Here is an 18,023-nt window from a genome sequence, read left to right on the forward strand (position 1 = left end):
GAAGGTCCTGAGGTGGTCATGTGCTAAGTGTGATTCAAGAGCTACAAAGAGGCCACAGTGGCTGGAGCCAGGTGACTGAGGGATGGAAAGATGGGAGTTGGTGCATATGTGTGTGTATTTGTGTGTGTGTGTGTGTGTTGGGGGAGAAGCAGACAATGAAGAGCCCTGTGGTCATAGGAATAACTTTTTATTTTATTCAAAGTATGAAAGGACATAAAAACCAGAATACAAAGCATCAGGGTCAGTATTAGGTATGTTTATCATCCTTTTCCCCCTCAATCCCTATAGCTAAAAGCTTTTTCCTTGCAAGGGAAAGAAACACATGTCCTATCTGGCAAGCACTTTGGGATTAGGGCCACAGGAAACAACAGTACCACAAGCATGAGAGCCACAGTGAATATGCACTTTCCAAACGAGATGGGCATAGCTGCTGCTTTGGGGTTCAATTTGTGGTCTATAAATATCACTGTTCATACACGCCATTAACTTGGTGACGGGGTGAAGAAAGGCAAATAGCACCAGCTTGGAACTGCCTAATGATGAGTCAGAATTGCTGTGTTTCTACCTGTATGCCTTAAATGAACAGAAAGCTATTTGTAGGTACAGAGAGGCATGCTGGTGCAAGCTGGGAAGAAGCATAAATCAGGTGACTCTCAAGACTTCCTGGTGTCAGGAGCAGAGAGTTTTTCTCTGTGCCCTTAGAAATCCACTTAAAAAGAGATTAGGTGTGAGGAAGTAAACAGTCCTCTACCCTCCTTGGAACACATGCACTGCGGTGGGTTTCATGCAGGGTACTCGCACCTAACTCTGGGAAATATCTTTTTTAATGACACGTACACATGGTGACAGATTCCAGGTGCCAGGGCCTGATGGTGCGGCTCACCAGTCACTCTGCACTTGGAAGCTTTCAGTTTGAACCCTGGCCTTGCCCCTGAGTGAGTCCTCTGGTTTCTCCTTGCCCCTCCACCATTGTTGGTGCTGGAGCCAGAAAGAGCCTGGGTTCCAGTTCTAGTTCCACATCTCGGTCACCTTGTGTCTGAATTAGCAAGCACATACCCTTCCAGGGCCTCAGTTTCCTCGTTTAAAAAATGGGAACGATAACACATATCTGTTGTTTTAGGATGTAAAGTGTGCAGCAAAGAACCTGGCATTCAGAAAGCATTTGCAGTAGATCTTGGGATGCAGTAAATAGAAAATTAAATTTCAGTGTTATTATCCACATCCAATAGTTTAGAAAACAGAGTTCTGAAAAGCATGGAAAAATTTACCAATTGATAAAATGGCAGAGATAGAGTTTCAACTTATGTCTGCTTGAATCTCAAACCTGAATCCTTCTAGGATCCCGGGTGGTCTACTGAGAGAACATTACCATTAGCAGATACTTAGTGTTGTACTAAAGGAATCCACTGAAAATAAAACAACAGGGGATGTGGAGCCAGAGGGTTTATTCTTCTGGCCTAGCCTCTGAATCTCATTGGATTCTGTGAATAATTAATGTCCAGGAAACAGAGCCAATCCTGTTGTTGATGGATAAGTAGAAATGTATTCTTAGGCAACACTAGACAAAGATGCTTCTTGCTCATTTTCTAAACGAACTCCTCTTCCTGGCAGTCTGTTCTAGAATCTTCCAGCCCTTATAGACACCCTCATCTTGAGCCTTAATCCCCTTCATGGGGGCCACTACCACTCCTCTAATAGCTTGACCCAGACATGAAGACAGATCTTAAATCTCACTGTAGACATCTCCTTCTTGGAATAAATAGCCCTGGTTCTTTTAGATTTCTCATAAGACCTGTTTACTTAGCTTTTTAATAATTTTCACAACTCTTTTCTGGACATTTTCCAAACTTTTCACTACTTGTCTCAATTACTGAGTCCAAAATTAGACATTTAGCTCTGACAGAGCTCTGAGAAGGTGAACCAAAGGACTGGCCCCAGGGTCCTGTATACCCTGGTCCTGTTTATATGTCCCAGGAGCATGGTCTATGTTTATGCTACAGCATATTGAGTCATTTTCCTTGCATTTCAAAGAAATGCCAACTTTGAAAAAAATCAATAAATTAGGAAGCCAGGGCTTTTAACGGTATATAACAGAGCTGCTATTACCACTACAGTAAGGGTCAATCTCTATACATATCTTTTTTAGTTCTAAGCAAAAACATAAAAATGAGTGATTTTTTTTTTTTTAGCATCAAGAATTTACAAAGCATGTCAAGCAAATGGATCACTTAAATGCAGCATATTAGTGTTCTTGGCCTGAGCAGAGCAAAATCCTCAGGTAATAAACAATTTGGGAGGGACCCATAGGAAGTAAGCAAATAAGCCAAGATAAAGACTTTACAGCACAAGTCTTCTTTGAGTTTTTAAAGTACCAAGATTTGGTTTTTCAGTTATAACTTTTGGGAGATTTAAAAGGGAATACTTGGAATAGAGAAGGTTGCAGCTTTTTGCTTTTAAAAATACCCTTACATATATCTAGCCACAGGGAAACATGTTCATAATTTGATATTTAAACATTCAGTATGTGATTTGGTTAATTATTTTGAGAGCTAATACCATTTCATTAAAAATTTCTTTCAATTCAGTTTGGGGATTAGATGAGTTTTCAAAATTCTCTTAAGTTACGGTTTATCGCATTTTTGGTCAGTGCTTTTTTTTTTCTCTATGGGAATATATTTTCCATTTTCGATTTCTATTTCATTGACAAAAAATATTTCCATTTACAGAAATGTGTTATCTAACCAATTGATTAAGCAGACATCAGGCTAAGATTCTGTCTCCCACACTAACCAACTAGGTGACCTGGAAAAAATGACTAAAACTCTGTGGCTTAAGTTTTTTTTGTGACAATAAATGTACATAGAGTTTTTAATGCAAGCTTAGAACATGGTAACAGCTCAAAAAATGTTAATGTTAGCTAACAGAGATGTAAGTACTCTTACATCTTTATTCACTGCTTCTATTTGTTCAATTAATTTGAATTCTAATCTAGTCCTTTAAAATACTAGTCATCTCACTATTTTAACAATCTCCTCATTGATAAAAACATAACATATCCATCAAATTAACAACCCTTTAAAAATTCCAGTTGAAATGTTGCTTACAAAATTGAACTATTTTCTTGCTTTTGTTTCTCTGACTTTACCTGAGATACCTTTTATTATTTCTTCATGAATCTTTGTTAACTTGTGACATTTCTACTCCTTATGAGATTTGTGTGTGCTTTATGTCATATCTTTTTTGCCAACCAATATACCATGGTTTTCATAATTGTCCCCCCCAATCACATGTGTACCCCTTCCTTTCCTGTGGTTCCAGGATAGTTTATTTTTTAAAGTAAGAACTTCTATTTTCCTGATTTTATATACCCATGACATTTTTTTCTCTCGTGAAGTTTTATTCTTCTCTGACAATTTTCCTAAGCCAATTGGAAACTTGGAAAACATTGGTATTAAGTTTCTATCTAAAGGGTGCCTGGTTGGCTCATTCAGTTAAGTGTTGGACTCTTGATTTCAGCCCAGGTTATGATCTTGTGGTTCTTTGTGGGATCGAGCCCCGTGTCAAGCTCTGTGCTGACAGCATGGAGCCTGCTTGGAATTCTCTTTCCCTCTCTCTGTGCCCCGCCCCTGCTTGTGCTCTATGTCTATCTCAAAATAAATAAACGTTTAAGTTTCTAGCTAATAAAAAATGTGTAAGTGGGTGAACAACATCAACGTTCAACTTTTCTCTGCTAATGGAAACAAAAATGATCATACTCTGTGGTAAACTGTTACCTTGGTGACAACAATGAACCTTGACTCTTGGTTCACACCCTTGTATAGTTCCCTCTTACATTGACTCTGGACTTGGGCATGGAACTTTGGCCAGTGGAACATTAGCAACTATGATACAAGTGAGAGCCTGAGAAGTGCTTTGATCTTGGGGCTTGTTTTCTTGGACTATTTGCTCTTGGAACCCACCTGCCATATTATGAAAAAGCCCAAGCAGCCATGTGGACAGGCCTAGAGAGCAAAGGACTGGGGCCCTGGCCAACAGTCCTCATTGGGATCCCAGTTCACAGCCAGCACTAACTTGCCAGCCTTGTGAGTGAGCCATCTTGGAAGTGGGCCATCCAGCCCCAGTTGAGCTGCCCCAGCTGACATCATATGGAGTAGAGACAAACTGTCCCCACTGGATCCTGATCAAATGACAGAATTGTGAGCAAATAAATGATTGCCACTGTCGTAAGCTTCTACGTTTTGGGATGGTTTCTATGTAGCAATAGATAACTGAAATATACAATCACTCTCATTCCTGACCTCAGGTACATAATCAAGAGAAATTGGCAGCAAACTGACTCAGGGCTACACTGATGCTAGACAAACGTATATCGCTTCCACCTAAGACATAATTAGATCTCGAGAACAGGGGGAGCCTGAGGCTCAGGTGAGCAGCAAATGGCGCTTTTCTAGAGGTGGCAAAAGTTTCCTCCCTCCTCCTTCTCCTCTCCCCACCATCCTTATTGACATATATTCATGGACCACCAGTCAACAGGACAAAGTTCCTGCTCTGATGGAACTTATTTATTCTCCTTCCACTTCAGTTGTTTACCAAGATGCCATAACCTCTGATAGTTTGAAGTCTGACTTAATTTCTCATCCCTTATACAGTACCAAATGTTGACAAATGACCCAAAGGCGGCTGGCCAGGAGAATGAGCAAGTGGGTCGTTAGCCCATTTTCAAAGACAGTGACTGACAGAGATGACAGAAGAATTGAGATCTTACATGTGCTGCATTCATCCTTAAGAGATAATTTTTCTACACATATATCGCCTGAGGTTGGAAAACTCTGCATTTCCCTTTCTTCAGTGGGCAGTGTGTCTCTTAAAAGCTCCCATGACCCAGATTTCCCTGTGGAATGTTTCCAGGCACCTCCTTGCCTCTTCAGTACTCATGAGGTTTGTGATGTCTCTCCAGATTCTGCACACCCCTTGGTGTGTGAGAGAGTAGGTGGGTTTTAGCAGCTGGGGCAGAGGCTTGCAGGGTGAGACAGCTCTTGGCTGCAGTTAGAGAGAAAATAAAACGGGTGGTACGTTCCAATTTCCTCTTATGCTGAGCAGCTGACCAGAGGACAAGCGCTGGAAATCCTGGAGAGGTAGAAACAAGTGGAAGAGAGTTTATTGCTCTATAAATACTTCATTTACTCTGAAGCAGAGGACTCACTGGTCATTTGAGGACACAATGGAAGATTAAGATGTTTTCCTTGTAGGGAGACAGTACAATGCAATACTTGCAAGAATGGGTGCTGGGGACAGACTGCTCAGGTTCTTAGATTTCTTTCATCACCTATTAATCTTGTGACCTTGGTTAGGGTATTTATATCACTAAATCTCAATTGCCTCCATGTGTAAAGTAGGGAAAATGGTAATCCCTGCCTCATGAGTTGTTGGTAAGAACAAATGTGCATGGTAAATGCTCAGTAGACATCACCTGTTAGTATTAGCTATTGTTCTTTCCTTAAAAACTGCAATTTACTTCCACCAATTGAGTATATTCTTTAACCTGCAAAGCAGAAAGGACCATTTTAACTATTCTACAGACACACTTTTTGAGATACATTCTGGTTTTGTTTTCTGATAAGAAACCTACTTGCAGGGACACCTGGGTGGCTCAGTGGGTTAAACATCTGACTCTGGATTTTGGCTCAGGTCAAGATCTCACGGTTCATGAGTTCGAGCTCCATGTCGGTCTCTGTGCTGACAGCATGGAGCCTGCTTGGGATTCTCTCTCTCTCTCTCTCTCTCTCTCTCTCTCTCTCTCTCTCTCTCTCCCTCTGCCCCTCCCCAGCTCTCTTGTTCTCTCTCAAAATAAATAAGTAAACTTAAGAAAAAAAGAAATCTACTTGCAAGATCGAAACTGTCTAGCTTCAGAAAACCTTTAATCTAAAAATATATTTTAAAGCCATATCTCATGAGTCTTTTCATGCATGTAATCATTTAAATGGATCTGTATCATCAAGAATTTAAAGTAAAGCATATTCTTTACAACTCAGTATACAAGTAGGATTTGTGAGGCAGCTTTGAGTGGTTTATGGCTGCAGAAAGTTTTTGATCATGCATCCTTCTTGGAGCAGTCCATTCACCAGGGAGCTAGATCTAGGATTCCTATTATTTGAAGAATCTTAAAAGAAGTTCTATGTTATAGGGTCTTTATTGTCAAGCCAGTTCATCTATAACCACGCAAGTCAGTTTACTGACAGAGCTTGACAAATGCTGCATTTTATATTGTGTTTCCTTTATCTCTCCCCTTCCTCCCCTTCCTTTACCTCCTTCTTTTCTTGCTCTGGCCCTCTCTTGCTCTCTATCATGTTAAGCCTTGCATTATTCTCCTTCTGAGAGATGAGGTGTTTTTTTTTTTTAAGTTTGTTTGTTTATTGAGAGAGAGAGAGCAGAGGAGAGCTACGTAGAGAGAGAGAGGGAGGGGGAGAATCCCAAGCAGGCCCTGTACTGTCAGTGCAGAGCCCAATGTGGGGCTGGAACCCATGAACCATGAGATCATGACCTGAGCCGAGATCAAAAGTTGGACACGTAACCAACTGAGCCACCCAGGCACCCCTGAGATATGAGGTTTTTTATGCCCATAGAACAAAGAAGGTCATCCATATAATCTTTAAACTTTACCTTGTAAAATAGAACTTATCTCTTCTCTCCATTCAAACTGTGTTTAAAGACTGGGGTGGAACTTTTGAGTGTGTTCAGTCTCCCTTCTTCCTTTGGTAATCAAGGCATGCGAAGCACACCTTAGAGTCCATCCACATGCACAGAGGACTCATGGACTCTATAATTAGAAAACCATGTTCTCATTTTATAACTACTACTCTTTATCAGTTACTTCCATGCCCAATATCCACTCTGTAGGGATTTGCCTGTTAATTCCCTCATTTTGATGTGTTCTAGTCCTATTACTTCTAGGAATGGGCCCAGCGTGGGTGCCAGATTACAGCAGAGTCAGATTTCAAGTACTTGTTTTAACCAGAGATACCTGAAGGGCACACATCTTTCTGTTGATTCATAGGTCTGCTCATAGTCAGCAAGAGACCTGGATCGTTCTGACTTCCCAGTCTTGAGAAGTGTCCTGTTATTAGCAATGAGTCTGGGTCCTAGAATCTGGAAAAATGCTCTATGCCTCTTGTGAACAGGTGAGAAATGACAAATGGATGGCCCTGGGAGGTGAGAAAGTTTAATTATTTTCATGATGGCTTATATCAATATTTGGCAGCATGTCATGGCTCATTTGATAGAGCATGAAAACACGAGGGATTCCGTTTTTACGATACGACCCTGTGAATTTCCTTCAATGAAGGAGCCATGTCTTATTTCTCCCTGCGTCCACTTAGCACAGTATGTTGGCAGTGAGTAGGCATAGAGGAAGCACTGATTGCTTGAATAAATGCATGCCCTTGTTCAAAGCTTCGTCAGTTACCATCTAATAAATGCAATCATTTTTGTGATTAAGGCTCTTAAGTTCTGACGTTGGCAGACAATTCATTGCCAGGATAAATTTCTGGGTATCCCTTCACAGTAGCATAAGGTCTGACCCCTCCATGCTCTTCTGCTTTCCTAGGACCCAGTGAATGGAATGTCGCCCTGGGATGTGGAAATCTCAAGTTTCCTGGATGTAGGGAAGTTTAGAAGGGAGAGTCAAATGAAGATTCACAGTCTTGAGATCGCTGCTAAAGGTGACCTAGGAAAATGCTCCTCTCTCCAATCATGGTACGTACTACAGAGATGGGAATTTGGTAGAATAGAAACAAGAGTAGAAACTTATGCTTACGTCCCCTGCCTGACTCTGAAGTTGATCTATAATTGACATCTGTGGGAAGGAAGGCAAAGAACCTCTTCTTTCCTGGACCACTTTGAGAAAACATTAAGGCGGTTTTCAGTTCCCTCTTCCCTTTTGTGTATAATCCAGCTCTCTTATTGTATAGAGGAGGAAACCAAGGATCAGAGTGGCAAAGTGGTTTTTCAAAGTTATCTAATCAGCTACAGGGCTGGAGCTAAAATCCAGGGCTCTAGAGTCTTCAGTGCACTGCTGTTCTGTCAGCTTCCCATTCCATCTTCCACCCAGTTCCATTCTCAGAGACCTCATCTCCTGGCCCCTGTCACCATTATCATGACTGCAGCATATGGAGAGCTCACTATGTTGAAGGCACTGTGTACTTGCCATGCATTTCATTTACTCCCAACAACTTCATAAGGTTGGTCCAATTATAATCCCCACATCCCCACAGCATGGATGAGCCAGCTGAAGTTTAGAGAAGCTAAGTATCTTACCTAGGTTTCCATAGCTGGTGCTGATTCCAAAGTTCATGCCCTTAAACACTGTGCCCCACATCCCTGTAAGGGGCTTGATTGGTTCATGGTCTGTGTTCCTTACAGAGCTTGCTTTTGTTTTTTTTTTTGTTTTGTTTTGTTTTTTGTTTTTTGTGTTTTTACTATCAATTTGAGTGTAAATAGCCTGTGTATTAGTCTTCTAGAACCACCATAACAAAGTACCACAAACTGTGAGGCTCAAATAACAGAAATTTATTTTCTCAGAGTCCCGGAGGCTAGAGGTCCAAGATCAGGGTGTCAGCAGAGTTGCTTTATTCTGAGGCCTCTCATTTTGGCTGATGGATTTTCACTTTCTTCCAGTGTCTTTACCTGGTTTTCCCTCTGTACATGTCTATGTCTTAATTTACTCTTATAGGACACCAACCATATTGGATTAGGACCCACCCTAATGGCCTCATTTTAACTGAATTACCTCTTGAAAGACCCAGTCTCCAAGGACAGTCATACTCTGAAATATTGGGTGTTATGAATTTGGGGGAGGACACAATTCAGCTCGTAACAGCCTGATGTGCTGTCACTTCCCAGGGTATTTTCATTTTGAAGGAAGTCTCTTAGATCTATAAACGCTTAAGCCCAAAGTAATAACCTATGGTGTGTGTTTCAAGCACTAGACCAATGCAGTATGCACTCTGTTTTTAAGGGGAGGTGGGAAGAACACAGGTTTTAACTTCACTTCCCATAATGTTGGCCAATCCTGCCTTACAATTAGCTTGCGTGTGTGAATTCTCAGATCATTTGAAGGGACTTGGATTATGAGAAAAACAATTAAAACTTGTAGTGCTTGTTCATCAGAACCTCACTTGACACCATACATTTCTAATGATCATCCCTTCTGGAATAATCTGTAACCCTCACAATTTAATGTCCTTAACAGCAATTTTCAAATTCCAGAGGTGTCTCGGGTGAATTCCCAGGGTCAATGAATGACACATCCCCAGAGTCATTTACTGTTAGCTTGAGAGCTATTTGCTTGGCGTGCAAATAATCCCCTGGCTCCTGACTGAAGAGAGGCCAGTTCTTCCTTCTCAGGAAGGCCCTTGAGTTCTGTTTATAAATCCTCTTTTGTCATAAAATCCAGACCCAGAGAGCTTCCACTTGCACTCTGGCTGCATGCTGTAATGAAGGAAAATCAAGGATGGGATGTGTGGACAGTTAACATAACTGGACCCCAAGAGCTGCCCACCTGGAACCCCCAGAATCATGAGTCAATGAGGAAATGAGAAAGAAGCATTATAGGTTTCAAAGTGTGGGGCCTCCTGGGTTTCTCCTTCCCTGGGTGATGTGGGGCTTACACAGTGGCTCTATTGTTCAAAAAAGACTGAGGTGCCAGGCTCCTGCCCTGAGAAAGAGTAGCAACGTCTCCCCTTCTCTCCTCTTCCTGTGCCCTCCCCCTTCCCCAGTGCCTTGGCATCTGAACCTGTTGTTCAGGTCAAGCCAGCTGGTGCAGGTGCCATGGTATTTTATTGGACCTGTCATACCTGTGTCAGAAGGGTGTCTGTTTATGACATAAAGTGATGACTGTTGCTTCCTTTCCCCATCACAACACCCGCAACCCCCTGGCTGTATTTTTCCTCGAAGAGTAGCTGGGTTAAGGTTATTACTCCTAATTTAAACCAGTCCGTGTGATGGCAAAACATTAAAAATGAACCCTCCGTCCTGGGTATCTAATCCCAGCTCTTCTGCAACTTGGTGTGTGAGTGGCGTGAATTGCCTGACCTTTCTGGGCTTCTTCTGTAAAATCACGTCTCAGTTCCCTTAGAGCTCTGTGTCAACTAAGAAACAACCAAACAGTGCGAGGCTGTTGGCCAAGCTGCAGGATCTGTGAGGCCCAGCAGTGTTCCAGCCCTGTTTGTCAGTGACTGCAGGGGCTGATTCATTCTGCCTCTCCGGCGGGGTGAGGGGGCAGAAGTGCCAGTCTCTGTGCTGTGTGCTTGGTGTCTCCCTCCTTGGGACAAGTCTGGGCTTCACCCCAAGTGCCCGTGAAAGCGGGTCAGAGCCTGTGAGAGAGGGTGGACGCAAGGCAGGGGGTGGGGGTGGGAGTCTCTCACATTTGTTTTTGGTCCTCAGAACATACCAGATGGACTTAGGATAACTGAGGATCTGTGAGCCAACATTCTTGTCAGGAGGCCAAAGAGGACAACGCCAGAACCGTTCTGTGCCACGTTGTGCCGAAGGGTGACACTTCTCCTCAGAGGCTAGGAGCCTGAGGGCCTGCTCTCTGTTCCCGAGAGAGGCAGATGTGGTGCAGAAAGTTCCAGCATTGCCTAGTTTTGTTCATAGCTCTCAGGCACCTTGGCTAGAAAGAATCATCTAATTCATCACGTCTCTTTCTCCCACCTCTCTCCCTATCTTCCTTTCTCTTTCTCTCTTTCAAAAAAGCATTCAGCTTCTCTTTTCAAAGCTATAACAAAAATGTTTATTGTTTTTAGTTTTATTTATTTCAAGTTTATTTATTCTGAGAGGGGTGGGAAGAGGAGAGAGAGAGAATCTCAAGTAGGCTCTGCATGAGGCTCGAACCCACGAACGGTGAGATCATGACCTGAGCCAAGATCAAGGGTAGGATGCTTACCTGACTGAACCACCCAGATGCCCCCACCATGTTTATTGTTTATAAATAGGAGGGTGAAACCACAGTGAAGAAGTTTAGTTCCTGCTTCATGGAACATCTTTTCTCTGGAACACTGATTTGTCTAGCACTTGAATACCCACAGTAATCTTTGTTGGGTCATCAATAACTGTTTAATAAACATTCGGAACACCTGGGAAGATAAAGATTTGAATGTAATATATTTTTCCACATACTTGAGAAATATGTTCCATGGCCTAGAACTTTCTTACACATTTATGCACTCACCAATGTGCTATTAGTTTGTAAATAACACGAAATGTTTGCTCATGGAGGTGGAAGGGATTTTCACATGATTCATAACCATCTGGTTATATAGCAGGAAATGAGGTGTTTGTCAAATTTCTTTTTTTTTTTTTTCCTGAAGAAGTTAAACATGTGTTCCATGGCCCACAACTGTGAGAGGTCTTGTACTATTTATCGTTATAATCCGTGGGCTTGTGGCGCGTGCATTGCCAGAGAGTTCGGTGGCTGCTGAACACAGCTGCCCGAAGTTAATGATTCAGGAGCCACCATCTGCGCTGAGCTGTCTCCGAGGACGGCACACAGACCCATCCAGAGGCAAGGCAGTGCTCAGGCTCACAAATTAACATCCTGATCCTCAGAAAACTTTCCAGGTAGAAGGGCCAGTTTTCTGAACTTTAAAACTTCAGGTGAGTCATGAGAATCTTGCATTTGGGGAATCTGACAGCCGATTTAGTCAGCCAGCCAATGTGACAAGTCGGACACTAACGTGTAGCTTGGCAAGCTACAAGGGTCTTACTAATGGGTTAGCTCCAACAACCTCCTTTTTTATATGCAAATCCAATTTCCCAATTACAGTTGTGCTCAAGTGGGTGTTAGGTGTTCATGTAGTTAAGGCTAAGTGTTAAGCCGCATCATGTGTAGAGTTCAGGGGATTCATCTCTTGCTGTGACTGTTTGTAACTCACCCTCCATGGATCCCCTTCTGGAAGGGGCTGGACGGGAGAAGAGCTGGCCCTTGGTTTGGTCAGTGAGGAGAAGAGAAGAATCTGAGAGATAATATCTTATCTGCAACGGGAGGTTGGAACATAGGCGGCCTGCCTGATGAGTTGTCAACCCAAAAGATTTGGGTGATTCTCTTTGGGCATATGACCTGAAGAAAGAAACTAAGGCAAAAATAAAGAGGTTCAAGCAAAGGATGGTGTGCACACACCTTGCAGAGAGTTCCCCCATCACAAAGCACAGCCACAAGTCCCATTTTTAAAGGGGTCTGTGGCTTCTGCCGTAGGTGGGGAGGTTAAGTATTAAGATTAACAAGGTGGGTCAGATGCCTCCCTCTGACCCCACAGTATCATAGGCAGGTTCAGACCTAGAGTTGAGACAAGACATGTGAAGTTTTCAGCAATTTTGAAATACGTGCAAAGTATATGTTGTATGCAATGATGATTTGTGGGGGAAGGAAAATAACTTCTACGTAGTAATCTGTTTTTTGCCTTTCTTCAAAATTAATGACATGAGTGTGTTGTTGTACTTTGTGACTTGCTTTGCTAGCAAATTGGTTATCTTTGATATATTTAAAAGTGTGAAGTCCTGGGAGAAAGTTTAGAAGCATTTGGGCACAGAGAGTTTTTTTCTAGGATAAAAAGAAGCAAATGACCTTAGGAGAAAGTCGCTGTATATGTACCACAGACATACAAAAAAGAGTTCCAAAGATAAGGATTTTCTTTCAGATTTAGAACTGATTAGGTGCTTTTCTTGAAACTAGTATTTTTATTTTATTAAAACATTTTTTGATATTCATTTTTTTTTTTTTTTTGAGATAGAGATTGAGACAGAGCATGAGCAGGGAAGGGGCAGAGATGGTGACACAGAATCTGAAGCAGGCTCCAGGCTCCGAGCTGTCAGCACAGAGCCCGATGTGGGGCTTGAACTCACCAACTGTGAGATCATGACCTGAGCTGAAGTCAGACGCTTAACCAACTGAGCCACCCCGGCGCCCCTGAAACTAGTAATTTTAAATCTTTGGTCTGTTTCCTTGCTCATGACATGGAGATGTTGGTACTTGTGTTTAAATTATCGAGGCCATCCTGAGATGAGAACAGTCGATCTAACTGGGCTCCTCCACCCATGATCCCTTCTCATGTCTGCTGGCAGAAGTGGGTGTTCATTTCAGTGCACATTGCCCCGAGGTAGGAGTTACGGTCCATAGGCAAAGCAGAACTAATTTTCTTTCATTCCATTCCTGGTGGAATGCTTTTAGCACCTTACTCAAGAGTGATAGATATGCATTAATAGACAATTTCTCAAAGAACATTGTCTCATCATCTCTGTATCAAAGACACATAGATGTACCAAAAAGTGTCAGTTAAAATGGCCAATATTTATAAATTGAGCAAATTGTATATATTTTTTGCATGTGTAACTACTCACTAGATGTTCTTAGATTATGAAAAGGGCACTTAAAAAAATCTCTGATAACCAGTCTTTTGGAACAAAGAAATAATGGTAAATCTAGCTAATTCTTTTCTAGTTTCAAAAAGTTGCATCTGGAGGCACCTGGGTGGCTCAGTTGGTTGAGTGTCCAACTTTGGCTCACGTCGTGATTCATGGTTTGTGAGTTCGAGCCCCACGTCAGGTTCTTGGCTGACAGCTGGAGTCTGGAGCCTGTTTCAGATTCTGTGTCTCCCTCTCTCTCTGCCCCTAGCCTGCTCACGCTCTCTTTCTCAAAGATAAATGTTAAAAAAATTTTTGTTAAAGTGGCTAATAATTCTCTCTGAAGACAGCAAGTAAACTGAAAGATTGGGAATAAAACTCCCAATCAGGGACAATGAACCTCATAACCTTCTCGCTTGTCCCTAGGTTTTCCTCACTCTAAACCATCCTACCCACTGCCGCCTAAGAGAATGCCTCAAACCTAGGTGTGCTCACTCCTTGGCTCATAAAATGTCCATGGATCCCCAGTGCTTACTGAATAAAACCCCAGCTCCCTGAAATGGTCACTTAGTACCTCTAGGGCCTGGCCATAGCCCCATTCTCAAGTTCTGTTTCCCACACATTTGCTTGTCCTCACCCCAGACAGGCACACCTTCAACTCACTGCAAACTTCTCACTGCTCCCTGGGCAAGCCCTTTCCTATGTGTCTACCATTGCTCATGTGCTCTTGTCTGCTGATGCCCTGGCCCCAGCTCTGCTCTTGGAAACCTTACCCTTCCTTCATTCCCTGAGTCAGAATTAACCACTCCCTCTTCCACCTTCCTCAGACATCACTGCATAGCTCCCTTCTGCTTTGTATTAATATCAAACTATCTCTGCACATTTCCCACACTAGTGTGTCGGGCTGTCGCTTTGAGGGATTATTTAATCTTTCATCCCTCACAGTCACCAGAAAATAGAAAGTGTTCAATACATGCTCAATCTACTACTTTCCTCTGTAGCAGACATTAGCCCCCATCTGAATGTACTACATCTTTTAGTATAGGTATCTATGTCTAGTGAAATCTCATTAATCTAGATTAAAGTTGAGGTACTAGTCTGAGTTAGAAATATATCTGATCATTAGAATATTGTTTCCAAAATATGACTTTATTATTTTTGAGGGCCTGCAGTTACCAGAGTTAGGGTGTAATGTGTTGTTTCTCCTTGAATTGATCCTGATGAACCATTTGAAATAATGCTCTCATGATAGCCATAACAGTGCCCACCATGTTTCAAGTTCAGTGGAGTTATCGATACCTAGGTAGATGCTCCCAAAGCATTTATCTACCTAAGAGAACTGTTTTCTTAGAATTTTTATTCCAGAATTATATTGATTGATTCTCTCAAGAGAAACTTTAGCCCAGCTCTTATCATTATTAGTGAAATTGTTGAATCAATTCAGGTAGAATTGAGAAGTTTTATTGCATAAGGCAAAATACAGAGGAAGAAGAAAGTAAAAAAAAAAATGAAATCTGTTTTTTCAGGGAACATTGCTTTGTTAGGAATTATTTCTTGATTATAGACCATTAGTAATTTGAACAGATTTTACGAGGCTTTGCAATTTTATGCTAGTTTCAGGTAATAGTGAGATAGCTAGTAAGTACTTTATTTATGTAAAATAAAAATGACATAGACTTAGGATATAAATGAATAAGCTATTTTCTTATTTATCTATTTTTCCATGTTAATTAGTAACCAGAACTTAGTCATTTGCTGAAGCCAGCTTATATAAAACACATAAAACAAATGTCTGTTATTTTATCAGTGCTGGTACATATATGAATAATAACAACTATCATTTAGTGAATGCTTACTGTGTGCCAGGCACTCTTCTAACAATCTTACGTTTATTAACTCACTTAATTCTTTTTTTTTTTTTTTAATTTTTTTTTTTCAACGTTTATTTATTTTTGGGACAGAGAGAGACAGAGCATGAACGGGGGAGGGGCAGAGAGAGAGGGAGACACAGAATCGGAAACAGGCTCCAGGCTCTGAGCCATCAGCCCAGAGCCTGATGCGGGGCTTGAACTCACGGACCGTGAGATTGTGACCTGGCTGAAGTCGGACGCTTAACCGACTGCGCCACCCAGGCGCCCCTAACTCACTTAATTCTATGAGATCATTTAATTCCTGTAGAATTTAGGAGACGTGATGGAATTATCATTTCGTTTTAGAGATGAAGTAACAGGCACAGAAAGGTTGAGTAACCTGCCTGAGGTCACACAGCTGGTAGGTGGTAGAATCAGGGTACTAAGACGGTGCTGTCTACAGGTAGGGACTGAATGAAGCTCCTTAGAGATAAAGCAGAAAACTCAGGGATGCCTGGGTAGCTCAGTCAGTTAAGCCTCTGACTCTTGATTTTGGCTCAGGCATTGATCTCAGGGTCATGAGATGTAGCTCCATGCTGAGCGCAGAGCCTGTTCAAGATTCTCTCTCTCCCTCTCCCTTTGTTCTTGCCCCACTTGTGCATGTGCACACACGCACTCTCACAAACAAACAAACAGACAAGCAACTCCAGAAAACTTCGTCTCTGCCTCATGCTGTTATGGCCGGAAGTTCCACGGGGTGAAAGACAATAGAGGGATTCAAATAAAAGCTGATGGAGGTCAGCAGAGGAAGAAATTGCTGCTGGTGGGAAGCTGAGGAAGACTGCCTGAAGAAGGTGGCCCATTAGCCATGTTGTCTAGAAGGAAAGGACTTCATGTGGAGACGTGGTGTAGGGAAGGGGACAGAGAGAAGTGGCCCGATGTCACAAGAGTCTGGTGCAGATCCTGAGACTCCAAAGTGAAATTCTGGGTACGTGGGCAAGAGTACTGTGAGATTTAAGAGGTACAAACTTCTGGTTATAAAATAAATAAGCTATGGGATGAAAAGTACAGCATAGGGAATAGAGATGATAATATTGTAATAACTTTGTATGGTGGCAAATGATAAGGAGACTTCCTTTGTGAGCACAGAGTAATGCACAGAATGGTTAAATCACTACATTGTACACCTGAAACTAATATAACATGTCAACTATATTTTAATTAAAAAAAAAGTAGCGTGAGGGTTTTTGGGTGGCTCAGTCAGTTAAGCATCCAACTCTTGATTTCAGCTCAGGTCATGATCTCACAGTTCGTGAGATCAAGCCCCATGTCAGGCTCTGGGCTAACAGTGTGCAGCCTGCTTGGGATTCTCTGTGTCCCTCTCTCTCTGACCCTCCCCTGCACATATTCTCTCAGTCTCTCTCAAAAATGAATAAACAAAAACATAAAAGGAAGAGTAATGTGAGATTATGGTTAGAAAGGCACCTGGGTCCACACTGTGGCTTTTAATGCCCACATAAGAAATTTGTACTTTCCAGGGGAGGAAATGGGGAGCTATGGAGGAGGTTGGAGCAGGAAAGCAACGCACAAAAGCAGTTTTTCAAAAAGATAACTGGCTGCTACTTACAGGGAAGATTGAAACACAGAAGGACCAGAAGCTGGGCTAGGTGCTGGGAAGTGTCTCAGTGGCGTGGGAGAAGGTAGGGATGGATGGTGGGGACAAATGAAGGAAGAGCAGGAGGCATGGCAGCAGAGTGGGAAACTGGGCTTTTGGGACCCACCTGAGTTTGGCACTGGCACCCTCACTCTCTAGCTGTGTGTCCTTGGGTGACTTCTTTATCTTCCCCGGGGGAAAAATGGGGATCATAATGCCTGCCTTGTGGCGCCGCTGTGAGTAACGTATGTAAGGCCACTGTCACCGAGTGTGTGCATACAGCAGACCCTGATGATAGCCACCGAGGAGGGTGGTTGTCCCTGCTGTCATCCATCACTCTTGCTGCTGCTACGGATACTTGCTTTCGGGAGAAGAGATCCTCAAAGCTGTCTCTACAGTCTTAAATGTCTCTGAAAGGAAGATGAGGCACCTTTCATAGAAATAAGAAACACAGAAGCCGGAGCAGACTCAAGGAAGGAAAGATGAGCTCAGTTTTGAACAAGTGACTGGAAGGTTGTCCTTTTCAGGATACACGGAGCTCTGGAGGGAGATGGGGCAGGAGCCCAGGCTCAGAGAGTCAACTAATAAGGGGCAATGTTTAACTGCTCTCAGGAGGGCAAGTGGGGGGATCCCCACCTATAGCCCCCAGTTCTGCAGGCCCGTGCACACAGTCTGTGCACCCAGGTGGGCCACTGTTGTGATTAGCCTTAATTGGTATTTTGCAGCAGGGTCAGAGTCCTACTTCCTTCTGTGTAAACCATTGTATGTGGACAGAGGTAACTGGATGGGGTTAATGTAACAAGCCTTTCCCCTGCGTAGTTGCCTCAGGGACATGGAGGATGACCTAGACTGGGAAGTGTTACAGAGTCCTCTCTACATCCACAGGAAGGAAAATGTTAACATGTCCCACTCTGCATGTTGTTTACCCCCAGGGAACAATAGGAGTTTTAAAGTGGTACCTCTCTGATGCTGGAAGGCCCTGAGTCTCTAGGAGAAGTCTGGTGGCCCTGGAACTAGGCCTTTGGAGGTATGACAGGAAGGGCCTTGGACAAGGAGTCAGGAAGGCAGATTTCTGGTGCTGGTGCTCTGCTCCCCACTGGAGGGCTGACGTTGGATCAGTCAGT

General features: G+C 42.7%; 1 protein-coding gene across 5 annotated transcripts in view; it reads left to right on the forward strand.

Moving 5' to 3' along the window:
* The first annotated feature begins 11,367 nt into the window (after positions 1-11,367).
* FRMD6 (FERM domain containing 6) overlaps positions 11,368-18,023 on the forward strand; it is a 329,953-nt gene continuing 323,297 nt past the window's right edge. For all 5 annotated transcript variants that reach the window (XM_047862033.1, XM_047862042.1, XM_047862039.1 and 2 more), the window contains exon 1: positions 11,368-11,652. The gene's annotated coding sequence lies outside the window, so the exon portion shown is untranslated. The remainder of the gene's footprint in view (positions 11,653-18,023) is intronic.

Source organism: Prionailurus viverrinus, chromosome B3, assembly GCF_022837055.1.
Source record: "Prionailurus viverrinus isolate Anna chromosome B3, UM_Priviv_1.0, whole genome shotgun sequence".
Taxonomy (NCBI): Eukaryota; Metazoa; Chordata; class Mammalia; order Carnivora; family Felidae; genus Prionailurus; species Prionailurus viverrinus.